Here is an 8,109-nt window from a genome sequence, read left to right as displayed (position 1 = left end):
ACCAACTAACCATCAAAATAACAAACCAAACATCTAGTTTAAAGTCGAAACAAAGTCGATAAACACCACAAGTCAGAACATCCATAACCAAACATAGTTCAAGTTCAAGGATATATAGTCTACTTAATCAGCTAGCTAGTTAACAAGTACATTAAAGTATCCAACCAAAAGTTATTAAACAGCTAGCTAGTAACAGGAAATCACTGAGCATTTATGTCTTCACCCCCCTCACTCTGGCCTTCATCAACATCAGAATATAGCTCTTGAACAGCAATATCATTAAAATCAGGAACTATATCCCCCAATCTGCCTATTACCTTTGACAGTTTCTCCCGAACCTTTTTGTCAATGATCTCCTGCATTTCAGTAAGAAGTTCCTCCTTTATTGACTTTTTCAAATCAGCAACATCAATACTAGCACTAGAACTCTGACTAAATGCTGGCACATCTAGCTTAACAGTTTTCCTCATTCGGCCTGATCTTCCAATAAGCCAATTCGGTCCATGGGCTGGCTTTTTTGATTTCTTTTCTGTGTGAGCACTGTTGTTTGCCCCATGAGAACCATCTTCAATATCATGTTGAGCATGTCCATTTTCATCCTTGTCATCGGTAGGAATTGTAGTCTGCCAAATATTGAGGGATCAGAAAATACAATTAAGTTTAACTAGAGCCGAGCGATAATATTTTTTTTACAAGTGCAAATTTATCAATTTTGTCAAAGTGATCTTTTACCTTGTATTTACGTCCTGGCTTTCGTTTACGAGTTTCAACGTAAACAAGATCCGAGGGAGCTGGTTCTTTAGGTTCGATTTTGTTCTCAGCTTTCTGCCAGCAGAATGGAATTGAAGTCATAACATTAAAAACTATAGAATGAAACTAAGGAAATATAGAATTTGGGATTTCATAAGCACATTAAAAGTTATACTACTACTTATGATTTTTATTTATTTATTAGACCAAGTTCAACCAGAATATATTCAAGACTCCGAAACTACATACATTTTCTTAATAAAAGTAACACCGTGCTTTAAACATGACTTACTATTTTCTCTCCAATTTGCGCAAAACTTGTACGACCAGCTGTGTGTGTTTCTACAATCAAGGCACGATTTTCTGAAGCAGTCTTAGATCGTCTCTGACAATTAAGTGAAGTGAACAAAGTATTAAAAAACAGACTACATAAAAAAAGGTTGAATATTATCTAGTTGAGCGATATCAATTTATATACCTGAATTTCCTCATCCCCCCAGTATTTGAGCAGCACCTTGAATACTTCAGTTGAAACAAAACTAGGCTTATTTTTTAGCCTATCCTCATCATTATCATATTGTAGATAATGATCTTTCTTAACCCGACTTTTGTGCAACCTCCACAAATCATTAATAGTCCGCAGTGTAAAGGTTCTTCCTTCCTCGGGAATGATATATTTTTTCTAGTAAATCAATTAAAATAATTAGCCATATTGTAGAAAATTTTGTATCCAGTGAGATAGACAATAGAAAATTTTGTATTTTACGTTAACAAATTGCCATAGCCTCTCCTTCTCACTTTCAGGATATTTATGCCAACTGATGTAATCAAGTGGCACAGACTCCCTGGCCAAGGTCCCTAAGAAGTTTTTGTATTAAGATAAGACCTTGGGATCGTCTGCCACGGCCTGAAATTCTGAATTCAACTTAATAACCTTCTTTTTGCTAGGGTCCCTTGTGTACACATCCTTCATTAATGTCGGTCCTCTACGCTTTATTACTTTTGATGGACCTAAAATAGAACAAATAAACTAATTAATGTTCCAAGAGTATTGTCAATATTGAAACTACTATTTAATCAACTTAAAAAACAATTATAAGGACCTGATGGAATTTCATGTGTCTCGTCTTGAGTTTGACCAGGACCCTCATCCACATGATCATTCACAAATTCCAAGTCCTTTTTACGTTTTCGCATTAGCAAAAAGCCTCCATTGAACCAATTCCGTCATTACGATTTTTGGGAGGCACTGGCCCTGCTCTCAGGGGCAAGTTAGGAGGTAAACCATCTGTCAATGGAGGAGGAGGTGGTAGTTGTTCGGTTGGCAGATGGGGTGCATTTTCAGTTGGGGATGGGGGCAAATTTGGAATCTGTCATCCAAGCATAATTAGTATAGATTATAATGACAGACTAATATAGTAGATAAATTATAAAATAGAAGAATTAACAAATTATATTTTTACTTGCGAAGGAGTTGTTGCTGAACGTGTTCTTCGGGGGGCAGTATTGTTCATTTTTTTACCTGCAGAAACTAGCTTAATTTTTTTTCTTTGCCTAACCTGCTTTGACATAACCTCTGCAGTATCCTTTTCATCCTCAGATAAACTATCGTGTCCAGGAATGTACTCCCGATCAAACTCTAGCATTGAATCATCATCCTCCTGTACTTTCTCTTTTGGTTTGTCCTTTTTGTTACCAAGATCAGCTGACAGTTTATTTATGCTGAGCTTCTCTATCATCTCAGCGTTCTCTTTCTTTCGCATCAACCTTTTTCTTTCGTATTCTGGAATATTCTGAAATATAGAGTAGATATATATTACAATCGATAAACTATAGACATACATTATAGGACAAATATGTAATATACAATTTAAATACTTCCTAACCTTCGGAAATGCAGTATCATATTCAACCGATTTTCCAGCCAATCGATTACTTTCCCTCTTTTTTTGTAGCCCTTGTAGTGTCACAAACTTCTTTTTTGCTTGTAAACCTGTTGATGCAAGTAGTGGTGAAAATAATAATTTAAATCAGCATGTGAAATTTAATCATCTTAACCATATTAAGCATTACCTTCAAAAAACTGTGTTCTTGGTCGCACAATCACATGTGGTTGCATTTGTGTTGTTGGATCAATAGATTTGTCAATTATGTTATCAACATAAAATTCCAAATTAACTCCTTCAACTGTCTTTATAAACTCACTTAGTTCACTGTCATTGGCAATTAGTTTCCAACCATTCAGCATGTTTTTGACATAAACTCCGCCTATTTCCGTGTATTTCAAATCATCCTTCACATACTCCATCACAACCGTGTACGAGAACTTATCAGCATCAACAAATTCTGGAATCTCAGTACATGTCCCACCTACATATTTTGTTTTCATGAACTCTCCCTTATGGTAGAATTTGATAATAAAATCTTTTTCTGCCATCCTGAAAAAGAAGAACAGGGAAAAAAATTAGTAACAATTTAATAGTAAGTAGTTTGATAATTAATTAATCCAATTTTATAGAGAGTACAAGAAAACAACTAAGTTTGCAGAAAATAAAGAAAATGACCAAGTTGTGAATATAAATAAAATACAAGAATAGAGTAATGGTAGCAGTTTGATATGACTAAAGCATGAAGTGCAATTTTTCATTGTCTAATACAATAAAATATTACATTGATTTAGAAGTAGCAGTTGGATGTCTTAAGCAGGAAGCACAATGAAAAAATACAATAACAAAAAGTAAATAGCTAGCACTTATATTTTTTAGATTTCACGATCATCCTCCTCTTCATCTGGTGTAACAGGGATTTTTTTTATAGGCACATCATCTCTATACCAGCTGACATCGTTAAGGATATTATGTCCCCTTGGCACATAACCTATGTCATTAACATCTTCAAGTGACATTCCCTCTTCTACTTCACTATACTGATCCCTTGGTAAATTCTTGATAACAAAATGTATGTCTTTTTCAGTAGGATCTTCAATATAATAAACTTGGTGTACTTGTGTAGCCAGAACAAACGGATCATCTTTTTGACAGAACTTGTTGAAGTTGACTCTTGTTAGGCCATAACAATCCCTCTCCCTTTGGTACCAACGACACTTAAATAGAACTACAGTTAACGCTCCCCAATAGTCGACTTCAATAATATCTTCAACTGCACCATAGTAAACCACATCCCCAACTATTGGATTCTGATCTTTTGCACTCGCAAAACTGGTGGTTAAGGCTGTTAGAAAGACACCACTATTTTGGGTTGTACACCTTCCATCCCTGCGCTTCGTATGGAATCTATATCCATTAACCATATAGCCATTAAACCTCTTGGCTACTCGATGTGGCCCTTTTGCCAAGGAGGATAATTCCACTGAAACATCATCTCTCATTGTAATTACCTCTTTTAACCACTTCTGAAATTCAGTTGTGTGCGTTCTTTCTCTTTTATACTTCTTTATCTTTGCTTCTTTTTCAATCAAGGCACGATGTTCCCTACAAACATAATATATAATATAATATTAGCTTACTTAAACTGGTTTAATTTGGAAATAGAGATATGCATCATATTTATATACCATATATACTTACTCTTTTAGGTTCTCGACTTCCACATTATCACAATTGAACACTATATAGCGATGTGCATTGCTCCAGATATTGTCTTCCAAATATATAGACTTCCCATTTTTATTTTTTCGAGATCCGATAGGATATCCAGCATCTGTTTCACAAGAATTATCACTTTTGCTTTGATCACAGTTGCTTAAAAATCTGGAACAAAATGTTAAACATTCTTCTGCCAAGTACCCTTCTGCTATACAACCTTCTGGTTTACTCCTATTTCGAACATAGGATTTCAGTTTGCACAAATATCTTTCAATTCCATACATCCACCTCATGTGTACTGGTCCACCATATTCAACTTCCTTACACAAGTGAATTGGCAAGTGAACCATTATGTCAAAAAAAGACGGTGGAAAGATCATTTCAAGTTGACAAAGTATTTCAATTATTTCTTCTTGCAACTTCTGAACATCATCTAATTCAATCACTTTTCCACATATATGCCTAAAAAATGCACCCAGCCTCATTAAAGGTATTGCTACCTCAGGTTTTAGAGTTTTGATGACAGCAAATTGTAACAAATATTGGAGTATATAATGTGCGTCATGACTCTTATAACCAGAAATCTTACGCTCCTTGATCTGAACGCAACGACTGATATTTGATACGGATCCGTGTGGCAATTTAGCATTCATTAACATTGAACAAAACAATTCCTTTTCTTCTTTTGTCATATCAAAACAAGCTGCCCTAATTTGAACATGTTTTTTATCATCAGAATTGAAAGGATGAAGAATCTTTCTAATCCCCATTTCTTTCAAATCAAGACGACCATTAACATGATCTTTTGTCTTGCCCCCAATATTTAACAAAGTCCCCAAAATCTTATCACAAATGTTCTTCTCTATATGCATAACATCAAGGTTGTGTCTAACCATATGAGTACTCCAATATGGTAATTCAAAAAAAATGGACCTTTTCTTCCAAGGGCAATCAGTACAAGTTTTTTGTTTCGTCTTACACTTCCCAAAACTATTCTCATAACCAGATAACAGATGCTCAACCTCTATTCCCGTTAACATTTCAGGACTTTCTCCCATTTCCACTTCACCATTAAATCGCCTCTTATCAGACCTCCACTTGTGGTTAGGAGGCAGAAATTTTCTATGGTTCAAATACACAACTTTCCTCGAATGTTTCAAATAGGTTGACGAGGTCTGATAGTGGCATGAAGGACATGCTAAGTGCCCTTTAGTGCTCCAACCTGATAAGACTCCATATCCAGGAAAATCACTTATCGTCCATAGGAGGCTTGCGTGTAATTGAAATGTACTATCACGTCTTGCATCGTAAGTTTGTATTCCAACTTCCCATAATTCATTCAACTCTGCAATTAACGGCTGCATATATACATCGATATCGTTTCCAGGTTGTATGGGGCCTGGAATTAAGGTAGAAAGAATTATATATTCTGGTTTCATGATTAACCAGGGGGGAAGGTTGTAATTAACAAGTATGACTGGCCAGGTACTGTGAGAATTACTCATTGAACGATAAGGATTGAATCCATCAGATGCTAAACCTAACCTAACATTTCTAATTTCTCCAGCAAAATCTGGATACTTGGCATCCATAGACTTCCACCCCAGACCATCAGCTGGATGCCTTAACCTCCCATCCCTCTTTCGTGCTAAAGCATGCCATGTCATTAATCTAGACAATTCAGTGTTTAAGAACATTCTTTGCAGCCTTGGTTTCAAAGGAAAATATCTCATCACCTTTACTGGGATTTTATGTTCCTTTGACACATTATTTTTTTCACTACCAGTATCCTTATTTTCAACTTCTCTCCATCTTGAAGCTTCACACGTTTTGCAAAAATCCAGTTTTTCATTTTCACCCCAAAATAACATGCAGTCATTTGGACAAGCATGTATTTTTTGGTAGTCCAGACCTAGATCTTTAATCATACCCTTTGCAGCATTAAAAGAGGATGGTACATTGCAATTTGGGAAAACTTCCTTAATCAACTTAAGCAAATCGCTAAATGCTGACTCACTAAATCCGTGAATACACTTTAGTTGGTAGAGCCTAACTATGAAACTTAATCGAGTGAACTTAAGACACTCAGGATACAAAGGCTGCCCACCCTCCTCAACAAGCCGGTAAAATTTTTTTGCATCGTCATCAAGTCCCTTTCTAACTCCATGTTCACTATCATTATTACAATTCTCATATGTGTTACGTATCATTGCCTCTAACTCATCTGCTAAACCCATACCTATATCACTGTCCATGTTATCATCGACATCATTATTCTTATGGTTTGACACTTCATAAATCCATTCAGTGGACTGTGGACAAACACCATTGCAGATGAGATGTTCCTTTATAACGCTTTCACCATACCAATAACGATTACTACACTTTCTACAAGGACATTTCAACTCATTTCCTGATGCATATTCAGAAAATGCATTTGTAATAAAAGCTTTAACCCCCATCCTATATTTATCACTATATCTTGGAAGTGTTACCCATTTTTCTCCTTCAACATCCATTCTCTACATGATTATTCAACAAAAAATAAATTAAACAAACAAACAGTACTTTATTATGCTTGACAGGTCGTTAACACAAAATATGACAACAAATATTCAAAGAGTTATACTAGCAGGGCATAAACACAAATTTAGAACAAATTCAACTAGCATCATAAAACAGGGCATAAACACAAATTTAAAACAAAAAGCAGAGCTCATAAATTTAAACTAACAAGAAACCCAAAAATTATACTAGATCATAAAAACTCTCAAATAACAGAGCACACACACAAATTTCAGAGCCTTCACACAAATTTCAGTAAGAAAAAAATTTAAAAATGAGTAACAGCAAGAAAAATCTAACCTTCAAATTAAATAACAGCTTTAGCTATTTATAAAAATAACCTTCAAATAACCTGCCAAAATGCATGTCAAAAAATAAATGTGGGCTATATATACATATATATACATATAATCAACAACTTCTAATGCAACTTCTATATGAATCAATTTAATCTATAATCGATTTTACCTCTAATCAATTAAATGTATTATACCTCAAATCGATTTTAGGTATCATCAATTTTAACACAAAGATGAGTATCGAGAGAGAGAGAGAGATGAGTATAGAGAGAGATGAGTATCGAGAGAGAGAGAGAGATGAGTATAGAGAGAGATGAGTATCGAGAGAGAGAGAGATGAGTACCTGTGCTGTGAGAGAGCGAGAGAGATAGAATAGCTGTGAGAGGGTGAGAGAGATAGAATAGCTGTGAGTGAGAGAGATAGAATAAATTTTGGTACTAATTTTGCCCGCCAATCTAACCCGCCTAAATATTTCGGTCAATTTGACCAAAAGTGTAACTGCTATTGTAACATATTTTAAACCGTGTTGCAATAGCTTATTTGTTTATAATATTATTTAAAAAGCATTAAATCACTGCAACACTTTCCTATCTTATGCAACATATTATAAAACATTGCAACAGATAAGCAACTATTTGACCTACAGCAACACTTTATGCAACAGAAATGTACTTGGGGCTTGCAATAGCCAATATATGGTGTAGTGAATAATATTCATTTAATAAAATAAAGAAGTCATAAGCCCTCGAATGAATATTCATAATAATATTCATTAAATAAAATAAAGTTATCGAATAAACCTTATTCGATTAATAGTTTTGAAAACTATAACCATATATATATATAAATATATATATATATATACATATATACAAAATTTACTCGGGATC

General features: G+C 34.7%; 1 long non-coding RNA gene across 1 annotated transcript; it reads right to left on the bottom strand.

Annotated features, from left to right (window-relative positions):
* Window positions 1-502: 502 nt before the first annotated feature.
* LOC141719917 (uncharacterized) lies at window positions 503-1,363 on the bottom strand. The gene is made up of 4 exons (XR_012574185.1): window positions 1,229-1,363; window positions 1,043-1,135; window positions 733-825; window positions 503-623 (listed from the first exon to the last, which is right to left on the bottom strand). It is a non-coding gene; the product is annotated as an uncharacterized LOC141719917 (long non-coding RNA).
* Window positions 1,364-8,109: the final 6,746 nt, after the last annotated feature.

This window comes from Apium graveolens, chromosome 1, assembly GCF_009905375.1.
Source record: "Apium graveolens cultivar Ventura chromosome 1, ASM990537v1, whole genome shotgun sequence".
In the NCBI taxonomy this organism is placed as follows: Eukaryota; Viridiplantae; Streptophyta; class Magnoliopsida; order Apiales; family Apiaceae; genus Apium; species Apium graveolens.
Note: the sequence above shows the minus strand (reverse complement) of the source record. Positions and strands in the feature narration are given on the sequence as shown.